The sequence below is a fragment of the Puma concolor genome, chromosome D3, assembly GCF_028749965.1.
Source record: "Puma concolor isolate L17-30 chromosome D3, mPumCon1.1.hap2, whole genome shotgun sequence".
NCBI classification, from domain to species: domain Eukaryota; kingdom Metazoa; phylum Chordata; class Mammalia; order Carnivora; family Felidae; genus Puma; species Puma concolor.
The window spans coordinates 86,001,474-86,017,420 of record NC_141678.1 but is presented as its reverse complement, the minus strand read 5'-3'; the positions used below and the strand labels follow the sequence as shown (position 1 = coordinate 86,017,420).

The 15,947-nt window shown below is 39.9% G+C and overlaps 1 long non-coding RNA gene across 1 annotated transcript in view; it reads right to left on the bottom strand.

Moving 5' to 3' along the window:
* Positions 1 to 8,569, bottom strand: part of LOC147575682 (uncharacterized) — a 132,069-nt gene extending 123,500 nt beyond the window's left edge. Inside the window, exon 1 of the long non-coding RNA XR_015242642.1 lies at positions 8,418 to 8,569. This is a non-coding gene — a long non-coding RNA (uncharacterized LOC147575682). The remainder of the gene's footprint in view (positions 1 to 8,417) is intronic.
* Between the last annotated feature and the right edge of the window lie 7,378 nt (positions 8,570 to 15,947).

The window sequence follows — 15,947 nt, the reverse complement described above, 5'->3', positions numbered from 1 at the left end:
GACAAGATCCACAGAGCTGGGATCTGAGTTACGTCAGAAGAAGCTGACATGGGGATCCATACATCAGCTCAGCAAACAGTTCAGAAAACACTCACTGAACTTTCACTCTGTGATAGGTACACACCTGTGAACTGGAATTTAAAGATCACTGGCTATTCACTAAAACATGTTGGTCTTACTCCTACACACAACTAGACTACATTTCCCAGCTTCCCTTGAAGTTAGCTGCAGTCATGTGACTGTATTTTAGTCAATCATTTTCCGTGGGAGTGTTTCCAACCACTCTCACACTTGGTCTTAAAGCCCTTCTACACATAGTCTTCTACTATCTTCTGTCAAATGGAAGCAAAAAACAAAAGCGAGGCCCTAGGAACAGGTTCTCAAGACTTCTTCCCGTTATTACTTTTCCCAAGGGATGGTTTTAGACTTGTTCTTTTCATAATCCTTACCGTAAAATTGTAATACCATGAAAATACTGTGCTACATATCTGTTTACATACTGTGGTCCTTTGGAGGACCACAGACTATTATAATACCTAAAATTGTTGTCATTCCTGCCCCTTCCCCCACCCCTACCACCACCCCCCAAAAAAAAGAAAACTCATAATTTTTACCCCCTCGGATGATATGGCTCATATTGAGAATGCATGCCCTACGGAGTCATAAAAAGATAAATGGAAGGTGTCAGGGGTCAATTAAATGGCTTTAAGAACACAACGTAAATTCCAATATGCTGACCCATTGTACATTTTGGGTCCAATATGTTATAACAATTTAGCCTATCCTAAGTAATACGAAGGTCTTAAAAATGTATTCATACAAAATGCAATAGTATACTTTGCCTGCTTAGCTAAAGAATCCAACAGTTGGTAAAAATTGATAACAAACACTAAAATCCTTTGTATACAAAACAAAAACTAAAGAATTTCACTAGATAATAGTGACTTACAGATCATATTTCCCTTTGAAAGATAAAGGCTGACCACAGTATCATCAGACTATTAGTTTATCCATTCAGTCACAGAACTCCCTTCAAAACAAACATAAGATGGGGGGGTGGGGCGGTAATGAGGGGCTTAATTATTGCCCAATAATTGCAGTAAGCTTACTGTCCTCAGAGCTCTCTACAAAGCCATTCCCTTCACAGGATCTACAAAGACTGGGTATTTCTTACTTTATATACATCGTATAGATGTGGTAGTGAAAATATTCTGCTGTCAGAAAAGTCCACTTTGTGTTTCTGCAAAAAAATACAGAAACCTATCAAAAGGAGATTAATTTAGAATCTTTTAAGTTCATGTTTATTTTAGTTTTGATCAAAAAATAACTGCATCATTTTCTGTAGATTATATAAATGCAAAGTAACATAATTATTTTAAAATTTTAAATTAAGCAGTATGTTATAAACACAATGAATGCTGCCTGAATACAAACTGCCTTCTGATATAATTATGTAATGAAATATTACATAATTGTATTACATAATTGTATTAGTATCAACAATTAAATTTTTGTTAATGAACATTTTCTACCAATTGTTTTAATTTTTCAAATATATAGACACCTGAAGAGTCAGCTGAAATTCTCTCAACTAATGATAATTTATGGCATCCTTTCTTTTTTTTTTTTTTTTAATTTTTTTTTTTTTCCAACGTTTATTTATTTTTGGGACAGAGAGAGACAGAGCATGAACGGGGGAGGGGCAGAGAGAGAGGGAGACACAGAATCAGAAACAGGCTCCAGGCTCTGAGCCATCAGCCCAGAGCCCGATGCGGGGCTCGATCTCAGGGACCGCGAGATCGTGACCTGGCTGAAGTCGGACGCTTAACCGACTGCGCCACCCAGGCGCCCCTATGGCATCCTTTCAATTGGTAGATTAGTGTAGCAGATTATCTAATTCATTCATTATAGCTTCACGAGTGTGACAAATATTCAGCTTAATAGTATACATCACTTAAGGGTGCAAATTTATTGTATACAAGTGATTCTTTGACTTCCTGAGTCTACAGAAGTGGTGGTAAATTAAAATAAGCCCAAGAAAAATCTCTGCCAAGAATTTACATTGTGTCTAAGAAAACAGATACACTCAAAAACAAATTGTAAAACCTACTTTAAATTTTAAGGTGGCCAAATTATTGAAATGTAAAAATAAAATAAAACCCTGAATTTACTGATCATGCCTTGAAGTGAAATATGTGGTATAAAGTAAAGATCAGAATAATTGGAGAATTCTCTAGTAGCTTAAATCGAATAAACCTTTCAAATAAATCACTTGCTCATTACTAAAAAAAAATGTTTGTCTCACGTGTGTATATAGTTGCTATTGTGATGCTGTGTTTTCTATAAATTTCTTGACATGGCACCTGATTAGTATTCACTTTTTAAATTAAAAATTTCTTTAATGTTTATTTATTTTTAGAGAGAGAGAGACAGAACATGAGCAGGGGAAGGGGAGAGGGGGAGAAGGGGAGGGGGAGGGGGAGGGGGAGGGGGAGGGAATATCCCAGGCAGGCTCTGCCCTGCCAGCACAGAGCCCAAAGTGGGGCTCAATCTCAGGAACTGTGAGATCATGACCTGAGACAAAATCAAGAGTCCGACACTCGAGCAGCTGAGCCACTCAGGCATCCCTAATATTCACTTTTTAACCAGACTTTACTAATGTAATGACCCTAAATTTAACCAAAGATCCATTTGTGGGACAGAAAATTAAGGTAACCATCCAAAACTTACATTCTGACAATTTTCAAAGAAAATCCTCCCACTGGTACTAACATTTTTGACCCTTAACATTTATTTAAACAATTTGGCAGTTCTGGCAGGCAGCTCAAATGCTGTCTTCATATTGATTAAAAAAGTCATTGCCCAGTAGACACAGCAGCCCAGAGCCCATGACATGAGGAACTCAGCACATCCTTAATTTCAGCACCATCTTTCTCTGGCTTAGGTGTCTAATCTGCATGACCACAGCACTGGTGTGCAACAATGCCATTTACTGATTTTCCTTGTGACATCTACTATTAATGATTTATTGTATATTAAACTATAAGGAGAATAAGTCAATGAGATTTGCTTTTACTAGTATCCTGAGAACTGTGATAAAGAATAGCCTACAAAAGCATCCATATACCTCTCACATACTTCTACGTCACAGAAATGTGAAAGTATCTGGAACCCTTTACAAATTGCCTTGCCCTATGTTTGCTTGTAGATCTTTCGCAAGGTCTGTGTGATGATCAAATTCATTCCTAGGAAACTTGGGAGGACAGAGAAGAAATGAAGGAAGAACGAAATGAAAAACTACAAGCCCAAACAAAAACTTAATTTTGGTCTAGAAAGTAACACAATTTCTCTTTTGATTCATAGGGTCGTGTGGTAATTATAGTTACAAATTTTATCACAAAAATATTAAACATAGGGTAGATATGGTGATTTTTAGGTATGGGACACACACACACACACATACACACACGGTGTTCACATTTACTAGCCAAATTATGTCCCAGTACTTTAACTGCACTTGGTCTAGCAAAGGTAGTCCTCCCCCAATTTTTTTTAACAGATTATCAGAAACTCATTCTCTAAAATACTTAGAAGCTATTGAGAACGTTGATGCTTGCAATTTTCAAATCAAATTAAGTCGTGAGATAGTCATTAACTTCCAGAAATTTTTAAGCAAGATGAAAAGTTGCCTTAGTAGAATTTAAAGTTGAAATAGCAACTGCTTTTATTGCTTAGCAAGCTCAAGTTTCCCGGTGCTCCTGCCTCACTGAGGAAAACTGAAGCTTTGGAGCCTCCACCAGCAGGGGCTTCCATAAAAGCCACTTTCCTTCCTCAGTAAAACCAATGCAAAGGCAGTCTATTGGAAAACTGATACTTTTGTAAAGTGGAAAACTCAGCAGAAGGATGAAATTGTTCCATTTCAGGTAGAAAACTCTTTCCACAGCCTTTCCATCCATTTGGTCAGAATTGAAGTTTTTAGCCTTATGAGACACTGAAGGGTGAAATTAAGGCTTTACTAGTTTTGACACCCCTGCTGTGTGGAATTTGGGAGAGAAAAGGCCTCTGTCAGGTCACATTTTCTACTCAAATTATCAGGTTTCTGCTCCACTCCCACAAAATTGACAATGAATTTTCAGTGTCTTTCATATCTCTCATAGGTATGAAAAATATATAATCTTAAGCACTAACCTTTAGTTGTGATGATTTAAGATATGTTTGATTAAGCCCAAATGACTCATTAAACACAAATTCTTATTCTTCCAGCTGATCTGCTTCTTTGATCCACTACATGCACCTGTTCTGTCAGTCCATCATGACTTTCCAGCCCGTCACTGGATAATCTCTGCCACCTCTCTTGCCATTGAGTTTAAGTGCCAACATCCACCATTTCAGCTTTCTTGCCCTACAATAATCCATTGTTCCTCTGTATCCAAAATCCACCTCCCAGAAGAGCATCAGTCTTGCTCTTGATGGGAAAAGATACCTGCCCCAGCATGCATCTGGCCTTCCTCCCATCTTACTGCAATAGAAAAGGTGACCCCATCCTATCCTAACCACCTCAACCATCTACATTCAGAAAATCTGGTTGTATCCTTTCTGCCCTATAATTTCCAACTCTACCTTTCTACTCATCAGCATTAAAAAGGCTCATGTTTCTCACAAAAAAAAATTATTACCCAATACATTAGACTATTTCTCTGCTTTTTAAATCTCACAATCCAATATCTCAACAGAGTAATCTATAATAGTTTCTTCCATTTCTTCAGCTTCTACTCCGATCCTTATTCCATTCCCATCTAACTTCTGCCCATTGCTTCTCTGAGACATTATCAACTGAGATCACAGTCAACTCCAAAGTCATACATCCAAAGTATGGCTTTTATTCCCCAGATGACCTCTCGGGAGCACTTGACAGAGGTGCTCACTTCATCCTCCTGAAATCAGTGTTTTCCAAGCAGCATCACTTTCTGTTTTCCTCCAATTTATTCGGATGCTTCCTCTTAGTGTCCTTCCCTAACTACTCATCACATACCATTTATGATCAGTACCGAGCTCTTATTTTGTTCTTTCTCCACTGTCGATTAACCTTTTCACCTCCTCGTACAACTGAGTGTCAGCTGTGGGTCCAAGATCCTGAAACCCATACTTTTAATCGAGACAATCCTTCTGATGTCTAGGCCCATATGATACTCATGATCATGACTTAATGACTGAAATGTTTTGAGCCCTTACTATGTGCTAACCTTGAGGGTGAGCACCCTAACTGCAGCATTTAGTCCTCATGAATGCCCCATAAGGTAATTGCTATTATAATCACCACTTCACAAATGAGAAAAAGGAGGCTTAGATCATCAGAGAGGTGCTCAAGTTCCCAGAGTTAGCAGGTAGGCGAGCCAGAATTCAAACGGAGTTACCTAACTGCTCACTCATTATCTGCAAATGAGATGTTTGGTGCGCTCCAAAGCAAATGCCTGAAAAAGATTTCAAGAAGGACCTGATTCTCCCCTCCCCCTACTCCCTCTGAAAAATCCACTGATGTCCACTTCTCACCTTGACCCACTTCTAACCCTTTGATTATCTGTGGTTGTGTAAGGCCCCTCTTGTCCAGCGGGTTTTACCAGCGATTAGGGCATTTTCTGTCTTGGTCATTAGAGCATCCCCAGAGACAGGGGAAATGCTTGGTATCATTTCACTTTCAAAGATATCCAGTTAACTGATGGATTAACTGCATTAACTATTGAGTTCAATCATGTAATTAGATCTCTTGTTGTCAATGTCATTTCTGAGAACTAACAGGCCACTTCTCAGGCAGGGATACCGCTGATCAAATGTGTTCTCATCAACAGGACAAAACAGACCAGTTCTATAAAGAAAGGAAGCAGGGGAGGTAAAAACTATGGAGTATTAGCATCTACACTCCATTAGGCAGAGACTAAGTCTCTCTCATTCACAGCGTATCTTTGGTGCCTACCAGAGTGCTCTTGCGTCATAAGTGTTCACAGATATTTGTCGAATAAATAAGTGAATGCTTAAATAGAATGGAACAACTTTCATGCATCACACATCATCAATATGTTACATAAGTGATTTCTTCATTATAAATGATCTCATTTATATTTCTATGAGCAGTTTCAATCAAGAATCTGGGACTTCGCGAGGTTTAAAAATGTATCCAGATTCTGGAACCAATAGATGCCCGACTCTGAAGTCCACACTTCTTTTCCTACACCATACTGTTACCCTTTACACAGGCTGAGCCCATTTATCTTAGACTCAAATATTTCCAGGTAGTACAAACAATTGAGGTTTTAGACAAATTATAACCTTTGACTCATTTATTGTATGAGCGTTGTATGAGCCATTGGCAGGAGAATATTGTTTGACCCGTGAAAGGCTTGAAGAACAAGCTAAAATTTAATAGCGTCCTGATTCATTTGCACTTGATATTTCAAATTTTGCTTAAGGTAATAATTTGTAATTTTCAATTTAGAGAGAAGTGTCCATGCTGCACTTTCATTAATAAATATAATCCATAAAGAAAAGTAATGAGCACAAATTAAACTTGAATAAACCTTGGAAGGAAAATCATCTCAAAAGAGAATTGCATCTTAAAACAGATATGTAAAAAAGGCAGTGCCACAAAATCATTCATTACATAATGAAGTTTAATAATAATAGTCATTTATAGAAATTATGACAATCAGTCATTATGGAAATATTTTAACAATACCTTTGGTATTCATGACTTAATGTATGTGAAATAACACTCAATTACTAACTTTAAATCAATTGAACAATTATGTCTATTGGAGTTATTCTAAAAGTGAATTATATTCTTTCTAGCTCCTATCGCCATTAAAATTATATTTTTTTATTTATATTACTAGATACAAGAGCAAGTCAAAGAAATAATAAAAAACTTTAAATCTTGCCTTAATGCAGGTTTTATAAATAATTATAGGTATTTGATCTCATAATCTACTTTATCATTGCTGGTCTAAAGAAATAATAGATGCTTTATTTATTAATGTTTATTCTTGAGAGAGAGAGACAGAGCATGAGTGGGGGAGGGGCAGAGAGAGAGGGAGACACAGAATCCAAAGCAGGCTCCAGACCCTGCGCTGTGGGCGCAGAGCCCCACGTGGGGCTCAAACTCACGGACCATGAGGTCATGACCTGAGCTGAAGTCAGAAGCTTAACCAACTGAGCCACCCAGGCTCCCTAAGAAATAACAGATGTTTTAAAAGCCAGAATTCCTGCTTAATATGAAATTATAAATATTGGTACCATATTTAATTACACAGTTAAAAAAATTTTTTTTAATGTTTACATTTTGGGGCTCCTGGGTGGCTCAGTCAATTGAGCATCTGACTCTTGATTTCAGCTCAGGTCATGATCTCGCAGTTTATGAGTTTGAGCCCCACATCTGACTCTGCACTCAGTGTGCAGAGCCTGCTTGGAACTCTCTCCGCCCTTCCTGTGTGTTCTCGGTCTCTCTCTCTCAAAATAAATTAAATAAACTTAAAAAAAGTTTACATTTTCTCTTAGTTCCCTTTCCAGGTTGATTTTGAAAATTTCATTGTCCTTACATATTTAAAAGACAATATAACCTATATTGTTATAGCCATTATTATAATATCCGATATTTAAAGGCTATGAAGTTTTGTGCATTAACTTTCTCACCAAATGTTAGCAAAAACTATGATATATCCATCTTGGTTTTCTTTTCATCCTGATATTTTATCCAGTTTTAACAATGTTCTGCTAAATTATTATTCCTGTCAGAGGAAACTCTAAAATTCATTTATTTTTTAATTTTTTTTAAAGTTTATTTATTTTTGAGAAAGAGAGAGAGAGCAAGCATGAGTGGGGGAGGGGCAGAGAGAGAGGGAGACCCAGAATCCGAAGCAGTCTCCAGGCTCTGAGCCCTCAGCACAGAGCACGACACGGGGCTCGAGCCCACGAACCAGGAGATCATGTCCTGAGCTGAAGTCGGACCCTTAACTGACAGAGCCACCCAGCACCCCTTTAAAATTCATTTATAGATGTAATATCGATTAGAATATTTCTGTCTTAAATGGTTTATAAAAAGCAAAGAAGTGTGAAGAGGCTGGTGTTTTACGAATCCAGTCTTTAAGAAAGTTCCCCTAGCTTTTGTGTAGATAATATACTACCAAAAACTGAATTATTAGACTGATTATAAGATACTAATTATAAGATACTAATCATCTGGATCAGTAACCAAATACAAATATAAATACAAGGTGAAACAATGAACGCCACAGCCTGGGAAAGCACTGACACATAGTAAGTGCTAGGGAAACCAGAATAGAGAGATGCTATTAACATTTTAAAAAGGAGGAGGCTTTGTGGTCAGAAACATCCAGAATAAAAACGGAAATGAGGAAAGGGCTTACCTGATGCTCCCTTTTCTGATGTGAAGTTAGCTGTTCCCATCACTGCTGCCCACCCCCCCCTTGCAGGATGTGAGGAGGAGAGAAAAGGAATCAAAAAGGAGAAAGCAGCTAGAGAAAGCTCACCTTAAAAGCGGGCTGGAGGGAGGACGAAAACGGAGAACTGCCTCATCAGTTCCTTTAAACGCCCAACTGCACCTGGCTTCCAGGGTCTACGGATGGGCGTGGCATTGCACTTGTTAAAATCAAAAACAAGTGGAGAGTAGCCTTGAAAATTCCCGAAGCTAACAAAACCAGTACAGTCTCACGTACAATGCTTAATTTAGCTTATTTTGCAAGACGAACTTTCATTTCCTGCTTAGGCCTCATGAAACTGTTTCCCCAAATTGATGAGATAACCACGAACTAATTCCCTATCATTTAAGAAAACTAAAATGATAACTAATCACTAGGGAAAAGGAACAGTTGCTACCCCCCTCCCTATATAAGCTGCTTTTTAAAAATATACCCCCGAGTCTCATTCCATGCTTGGTTTGAGGGCCCCTGGTTCAAGAACGGTACTTGTGCTGTGCGCACAATAAACTTTTACTAATGACTGTTTTGGTGATTCATTGGCTTTCCTTCTGCTATTTCCGACATAGTATAAGATAGCAGCTTCTCAGAGTAGCTATGTACTGAGCAGGGAGGGGCTGCCGCAGGAGCTCCTTCTGAAGTCTTTCACTGTGTCATCATTTAGGGAACCAGCATCTCTAAGCAGCGAATTACACCCCAGTGAAACTGAGCCTCCGCCTGGGAAGCCTCCGATATTCGCGCCCTCGCCGAGCCCAGGAAAGCACTGGGCGCCTGCACACCTGGCCCTCTTAGATGTGTTTGCAGCTTAACCACATCCTGGCTGCACATGGGAAGAGTTTCAGCTGGCAGTGAGGTTAAAAAATGTCCCACTGTGGGGCCCCTGAGTGGCTCAGTAGGTTAAGCCTCCCACTTGGCTCAGGTCATGATCTCCCAGTTGATGAGTTCAAGCCTCGCCGTGGGACTCCGCACTGGCAACGCAGAGCCTGCTTGGGGTTCTTGCTCTCTTCTCTCTCTCTCTGCCCCTCCTCAGCTCATGCTTTCTCTCTCAAAATAAATACTCTAAAAAACTGTGTACACACACACACACACACACACACATTTGTACCACTGCAACAGGCCAGATGATTGAACAGTGAGTATCTCCTTTTCCTTTTTCTTTTTCTTTTTTATCCCAGTTTAATTAATATGCACTGTGATATTAACTTCAGGTATACAATATACTGATTCAACAATTCCATATGTACTCAGTGCTCATCACAATAAGTGTATTCTTAATCCCCCTCACCTATTTCTCCCACCCCAACCACCCCACCCCCACCTCCCCTCTGGTAACCACGGGTTTGTTCTCTGCAGTTAGTTAAGCATCTGTGTCTTGTCTCTATTTTCTTCATGTGTTTTGCTTCTTAAATTCCACATATGAATGAAATCATATGGCGTTTGTCTTTCTCTGCCTTGTTTCACTTAGCATGATATTCTCTAGATCCATCCACGTTGTTGCAAATGGCAAGATTTCATTCTTTTATGGCTGAATGATCTTTTTATCCATTCATCTATTGATGGACACTTGGGTTGCTTCCACGATTGGGCTATTGTAAACAATTCTGCAACAAACACAGGGGTGTATATATCTTTTCAAATTCGTGTTTTCATTTTCTTTGTGTAAATATCCAGTAATGGAATCGCTGGAGAATTCTATTTGTAATTTTTTGAGGAAACTGCTACTGTTTTCCCTGGTGGCTGCACTCATTCGTATTCCCACCAACAGTGCAAGAGGGTTACCCTTTCTCCACATCCTCATCAATGCTTATTGTTTCTTGTGTTTTTGATTTTAGCCATCCTGACAGGTGTAAGGTGGTATCTCACTGTGGTTTTGATTTGCATTTCCCTGACGATCAGTGATGCTGAGTAACTTTTTGAGTATTTCTTAATAAGCTCTCCAAGTAATTTTAATATGAAGCTTGGGTCAAGAACCAAAGGGGTGACTTCTGGTTCTCTCAGAGGCTGTGGGAACAACTAGGATGGGAAGGCGTACTAGAATGCTTACCCATAGCAGGATCAGGGAACCGCCATTATGGGGAACATCAGTTGTTCTGATTTTTCCATGCTTCTTTTCCGAACACCTTAGAGTATCATAGTGGTTTCTAACATGTGATCACCAGACCAGCAACATCAGAATCGCCTGGGAACTTGTTCAAAATCCAATACTTAGGCCACATTACAGAGTTACCCAATCAGTAAGTCTGGGGGTAGGGACTAGTAATCTATGCTTTAACAAGACCACTGGGTGCTTCTGGCCACTCAGTAAAACTGGAGAAACTCTGGCATAAGTAAGGTAGTAATACAGCTCATCTATGTTAAAGGGATCGAGAGAATAATTTATTTCTTCAATACTTGACCAGAGCCATAAAATGACGACTAGCAGGGGCTGGCGTGTAAATGGCAGTGGGACTTCCCGTGAGAGAACACTAATGGGGCCAGAGAAGAGTCAGCTCATCTATCTGCTTCCTCTCGCAAGGACATCTTCTTTCCTGTTTGAGAGGCTGTGGATCCAGCATGGTTCAACGTTGCACTTTTGTTCGTATCTCCAAGTCTGGGTGTATCAGGAGATACTGAGGAATGATTCAGTAGAACTAGAAAGATATGGTAAGTGTTAGAGGGAAGGAAGGAGAGAGGGGCAGGGAGGCAGACACTGGACCAAAAGTCAGGAGACTAATTTCAGTCAAATAGGCAGCTCAGTTATTTCAGTCCTAGGGAGCTGCTCGGTCGGTAATGATGCCCCTTATAGTAGCAAACATGGAACAAAACACGCACATCGTGAGGGTAGCCCTGGGACAAACAGCAAGTTTTGCTGCTAAGGGCCAGGGATCCGTTATCATAGTTAGCAAATTAAAAGCATCCCCCTGGGTTCCATATATTCATTATCATGAATCCATACCCTTCAAATGCAGACAAATCAAGTCCCAGGACACCATGTTCTCTTGTGTTGGCGTCTACTCATCTGTGACATTATTTTCCAGGTGATGTGAAGACAACAAGCTTAGTGCAATTCCCTTACCAAAGTTGCTTCTAACTCTTGAATTTCCGGTTCACAGGAAGGAAACAGGATTCCAATAACGATTTTCTTCACTGCTTTTCTTTCACATCAGTGCAAACCTGTGTTTGAATACAGGCTCCTTTCCTTTCTGGCTATGTTACTTAACCTTGCAGGATTTCAGGTTTCTCAGATGTAAGATGGGAATAATAGAATTACTATCAGCAGATTTTATATGATGCCGTGTTTGTACTACACCCAACATAAGGCATGGAACGTGCTATGTGCTCAGTTAGTAGAAGCTGCTTTCTGCAGATTAGTATTCACCACTGCAGCCTTGTAACACGGTCACCTGCTCCACCGATGTCAGGCGGGAGCTGCAGCCAGCCACCTGACTCACCGGAGAGCTTGTCTTCCCCACTCAGGCCCTCCAGGGACCGGAAAAAGCCCCTGTGGACACAGCCAGGGGAACCGGGCTTTATGCCCTCAACGACGGCTGCTCATAAACGCAGACCACCCTGGTGCATTCACACACACACAGACTGAGACAACGTCCTTTCATCCAGACTGATGCAAATTCAAATGCTTTTCCTGGCCCACAAGTGATTTTTCAGTTTTGCTATGCATGGCTATCGAAGCTGCAAATACTTTGTGGTAGGTTCTTGTGGGCTTAACCACACTGATGCAGTACTAACTCCGAGCAAGTTCAACAGCATGTTCCAAACTGGAGTTATCTGTGTCCCCAGTGAGACAGCACAAGCCTTGGATTGGTAACCCTTGAATGGGTTGTAGTGAAAAACCCCTGAGCTACATCCTGGCTGGACAGGGAGAGGCAGGCTTGCCAATACTTCTCGCAGTGTCTGGGTTAATGCTACTATTGGGGTGTAACACACATAAGAAGAGCAGGTTAAATAGTTATCTGAAATAAGACCAGCCACTCCCCTCTGGGACTTCTTCAGCAGGCCGAGTGAGGGATCGGAGGTGCATGCTGAGATCAGAGGTGTCGTTGGCCTCACCCCGATTGGAATTTTGCTGATGACAGCACTAATCAAGTGTTGTGTGAAAATTAAATGGAATGGGTCTCAGCGCCCTTCAGAGTATTGAATTCAAGCGGCAGGACAATAGCATTGTGGGGGTTCCCTATTGTTGTGTAAGAAATGACAACAAACTCACCAGTTTGTGCAACACGAATGATTAGCTTAGAATTCTGGAGGTCAGAAAGCCAACACAGGTCTCACTTGGCTAAAGCCGAGGTGTTGCCAAAGCCGCATTGTGTTTTGTAGATTCAAGGGGAAATAGGTTTCTTTAGCCACGGGGGTTATTGGAAGAAGTTAGTTCCTTGAGGTTGTGGGTTGGAGGTCCCCGTTTCCGTGTTGGTTGTCACCGAAGAGACTTTCTCAGGTTCTAGACAGTGACTGCAATCCTCTGCTTGTGGTCCCTTTTCTCCATCTTCAAAGATGGCCACAGTAGGTCCAGTCCTTCGTATTCTACATCTCTCTCATGAACTCTCTAGCCTTACATTTCATATTTAAGGACCCTTGTCATTACATTGGCCCCAAGGAGACAGTCCAGGATAGTCTCCCTATTTAATGTCACCTAATTAAAAATTTTAATTCCACCTGCCAATTTCCTTTTGCCCGTATAAAACGACACATTCCAGAATTCCAGGGGTAGAATGTGGACACGTAAAAATGTAAACTTGGCCAAGAATATATAGGACCAAGGGGTGGATTATTGAAAGAGGCAGCTTACTGTGGTTCTGAATGTCCCTGCACATCATTGCTGAATGCAGCTCTGAACTAGCTAGTCATGTAGGTAGCTAAGTTGGTCAAGGTGACCACAACATGGCTCCTTTACTGTTATCCAATCTCTAGATAAGGAGGGCTGGCTCAGCCCACATGTTGCCCCCCATGTAGAGCAACTGTCATCACTATATCACTCAGTGAGACTCAGGGACAAGGGAACTTGCCCTACTAACCTGCTACCTCTTCCCTTTGCTGTGTTGTAGCACTCGCTCTGATCCACTGAATTTTGTCTCCTTGCCGTATATGTGGAGCACTGACGAATGAATGTTTGTTTCCTAATCATTGCAGTGGACTGAATTGTGTCCCTAAAAAGACACGTCTAAGTCCTAACTCTAGCAACTATGAATGTGACCTTATTTGGACATAGTCTTTAAAGATGTAATTAAGTGAAGGATCTCATGATGAGATCATCCTGGATTTACGTTGGGTTCTAAATGCAATGACTGATGCCCTCATAGAAAGAGTCGGGAATATTTGAGCAACAGAAACACGGGAAAGAATTCCAGGTAAAAATGGAGGCAGAGACTGGTGTTACACAGCCACAAGTCAAAGAATAACAAGAGATACCAGAAGCTGTATGAAGAAGGCAAGGGTTCTCTCCCTACGAGCCCTTTGGAGGGAGAGAGGCCCTTTTGGTAACTTTTGAATTCCTACCCTACAGAACTGTGACAGAATAAGTTTCTTACGCTTAAGCGACAGATTTGTGATGATTTGTTATGACAGCCCCAGAAAATGAACATAGTTGTCTCCTTTGGAATCTTGTTATTGCTTACGCCATGAAGTTGAGGTACTTCCTCATGAAGAATACGTACTTATATATTGCCTACTGTTGTCTCTATTAGTCACTAAAATGCAATATCCATGAGGAAAGGGGTTTTCTTTTAAATTATTTGTTTGATTTTTCTGTCCAATGTACCTACAAGAGGAAATGGTGGCTTTTTTAATGTTTTATAATGTGGTTCTTCAGGATACAGCATCATTCCGAATCTTGCCAAAATTCAACTAAAATTTTGAAATACTAGCATCTTGGTAATTAAGACCTGTTATAAAACAAGAATGCAAGAATATACACAAGGTTTGCCACAGCAAACATTGAAGTTATTCTCTCACACATCTTGGAAACATAGGTCTGAATAAACTATAATCCCTCAACACCATTTTTATTGGATCAACTGTACAATGATCTCATCTCACATCCACAAATACCAAACGAATCATAACTAACTAGGGATTAAATACAAAAGGTTTCTCTTGGCACTAAGTTTGCAGCAGAATTCAACTTCACACTGTGTGTCTCTAGAAGAATAAAAGAACTTTCAGGGGAACACAGTTCTGTAGGTTGACTCTCCATAAATCCCAGGATAATTGTTATTTTAAGAAGGTGAATACTTTTTCTAGACCCTGAAATGCTATTTCTGAATTTCCAAATTTTTAATAGTTAATTACCGAAATACACCTGGTAGAGTTTATGAGGAAGCCAATGTTTTTCAGCTTAGTATGGGTAAAAACAGATGAGAAAGTTATATTTATTTCTTTTAGGTATTTCTGTAAGAAGAACCAGGATTTCTGCTAATAAGACTGTGGCTAATATAATTAAGTTTTCAATCCATCTTCTACTAGTGTGAATCCCTTCCAAATATTTACATATATACTGAATAATCTAGTTTCCTTAGCACTTTATTTTTTTTCAACGTTTATTTATTTTTGGGACAGAGAGAGACAGAGCATGAACGGGGGAGGGGCAGAGAGAGAGGGAGACACAGAATCAGAAACAGGCTCCAGGCTCTGAGCCATCAGCCCAGAGCCTGATGCGGGGCTCGAACTCACGGACCGCGAGATCGTGACCTGGCTGAAGTCGGACGCTTAACCGACTGCGCCACCCAGGCGCCCCAGCACTTTATATTAAGCATTGATAACTAGTAGTTGGCAAAAATTATTTAACATTATGACATTGATAAGTAATAAGACATGTATCATGGAATATACCGCTTCAAATAGGAGATAAACCTACAAAATACTTTAGGGAATAGTTTTCTCCAACATGGATGTGGAAAAATCATCTCCCCATATTCCACATGTGTTATATAACATATCTGTGCATGTAGATATGTTCCTACCATTCCCTTTTATGTTTATATGTAACACATATACATACATGTAACACATGTAACGCTTGATAGCTAAAAACTAAATATCACTTGTCTATCCTAATAATGATTAACAAATATAGATTGATGCCCTGTTTTTTCTTGAAACAAAGGAGCTTATTATTTTATTTATTTAACCTATATTTTCCTTTTAAAATTGCCTTTTGGGGCGCCTGGGTGGCTCAGGTCATGATCTCACGGTTCGTGGGTTTGAGCCCTGCATCAGGCTCTGTGCTGACAGCTCAGAGCCTGGAGCCTGCTTCGGATTTTGTCTCCTTCTCCCTCTGCCCCTCCCCCACCCTCTCTCAAATATAAACATTTAAAAAAAATTAAAGTTGCCCTTTTTAAAGAATATATTTGCTATTATTATTGAACGTGTTTTGATTTATTGGAAAACACGTTTTTATTTATTGGAATTTACTGGAAACTCAATTCAATTTTTCTTTAATGGAGAGGAAAATTCATGGACACAAATAAC